Here is a 2347-nt window from a genome sequence, read left to right on the forward strand (position 1 = left end):
AGTAGCTGTTCTTCCAATGCTCAGAGAAGTGAGAAGAAAGTATATCAACTACAGAACACAAATAGACAAATAACAAATTTTCCTGCAAGAAATTGTCTTTAAGGAATCCTCCCATTACATTAAATCATGGGGGGGCTGGGCTGACAGTGAATCAATTTTCATCCACGATTTAAATAATAATAAAACCTAGGGTTCAAGATTACACTCAAGTTTAAACTGGCAGGATATTATATGGAAGGCATTAATAAGTAATCTCTAGACACTTCCTTTAGGAACTGTCTCTAGACACTTCCTTTAGGAACTGTCATGGCTCAGGACCTAAGGCATTTGACTGCTAACCAGAAGGTCTGCAGTTCAAACCCATCAGCCCCTCAGAAGAAGGAAGACCAGGCAATCTACTTCAGTAAAGATTTACTGCCTCGGAAACCCAATGGAGATCTCTGTAAGTCAGAATCAACTCAGTGGCAGTGGATTTATTTCTTTTGGTCTGAATGCTTACTTTGTGCTGGCCACTTGAATGTTGATTTTCATGCAATCTCATTTATTAGTCTTTAATAATAGAAACTGGGAGTCTCTTTTGACTTTTTTTTTTCTCTCTCTCTGTCTAATTCAATCAATTCTAATTTTGTCTCCTAACTATGTCTCATATTTGTTTCCTCTTTTCTGTATCTCTTACTTCTATGATGGTTCAAGTCCTTATCATCTTTTCCATGAAGTATTTCAATGGTCTGTATTATTATTATCTAGAATCTCATTGCCCTCAAATCCAGCATCCAGAGAATCCACCAAGTGACAAATGAAATATAAATGTGACAATGTCAGAGCTCCCTTGTTTAAAACACTGATATACAAAACTTTTATAATCATGTCACATGCTTTGTCTCCTGTGTCTGTGTCTCAAACAGTAATTAATCAATTTAAAAATACTTATTGAGAACCTATTTCCTAGGTATTGTGCCACTTATAATAGTATCTCCAGAATATAGAAGAATTAGAAGACTCCCTTCAGCATAGTAACTCAATAAATACATTACCTTGTTAATATCTCTTCAATGAATTTTCTGCAGCTCTTATTCACAATTACCATAGTTTAGCTAAGCTTAATTCACTGTTCTACCCGTACCCTGTATTACCTTATCAATATCACATTTTCATCTTTGATTGAGTTATAAAATGAAATGTTTTATAAAATAAAAGGTACAGGGCCAACACTCCATGCACACTAATACCACCCAGCCCAAATCATGGTCTTAACTGCATGCTGCAACAGCTCCTTAACTTTTCTATCCACTTTTAGTTTAATCCCTACCTCCTATGGCCAGAAAGACTTCTTTTTAATGCCAATCTGATCATGTTATTTCCCAACATAAAATTTAGCAAGGGTCCCTAATGAACCTAGGATGAAGTTAAAAATCCTTACCTGATTCATAAGGCATGTATCCACCTCTCTCTTTCTCCCTCTTTACTGCCATACTGGGTATTCTACCACTCCACTCTTCCTTTCCCTCTGCCCCCCCTCCTTTTTTTTGTTGTTAAGTCCTACTTATTGCTCAAGTCTCAATTTAAACATTAATTTCTTGTGTGTCTCCTTTAACCCTCTTGATTAGGTTAAATTATTTTTCCTTACATTACTGTAGCATCATTCTATGGCACCCATCACACTTGCCATTACTTGCTTAATGTCTTAGTTTCCCCAGAGAAACTACCTCTAATCCCCTTGACAAAGGAAGTATAGGTATTAAACCTTCTCCTAATCAAGAAGCAAAATGTGTATGAGCTGTTGAGTGAGAAACCAGTTTGCTCTGTGGATTTTCACCCCAACACAATAAAAACTTAAAAAAAAAAAAAAAACTACTTTCTCACAGGTCATTGTACATCTCCTTAGCATGCATCACAGTTCATTAATTATTCATTGAGTTAAATTGAAAGTTTATTTGTAGTCATCAAGGAACTTTGATATTTGATACTATCATGCTCCTAGCAAATTCTTTGACAATTTTTTTTTTAAGTTTGAGCTCAGCTGTCAGCAACTCTAGGAGCATTCATGAATCAAACTTTACACCATTCTAAAACTGGATTAGATCCCTCCTTAGAGAGAATCCTCATATAATATCTACTGCATATTTTTCTCATTGTACTTAAAAAAAAAAAAAAAAACTCACTGCCATCAAGTCGATTCTAACTTATAGCAATCCCCATTGGGTTTCCAAGGCTGTAAATCCTTATGGAAATAGATTGCCTCATCTTTCTCCTGTGGAGCAGCTGGTACGTTTGAACCACTGACTTTCTAAATAGCAGCCTGCCTTACTCACTATGCCACCGGGGCTCTTTCTCATAGTACTTACTA

Source organism: Orycteropus afer, unplaced genomic scaffold (assembly GCF_000298275.1).
Source record: "Orycteropus afer afer isolate SDZICR_OR568_19922 unplaced genomic scaffold, OryAfe1.0 scaffold00278, whole genome shotgun sequence".
NCBI lineage: Eukaryota > Metazoa > Chordata > Mammalia > Tubulidentata > Orycteropodidae > Orycteropus > Orycteropus afer.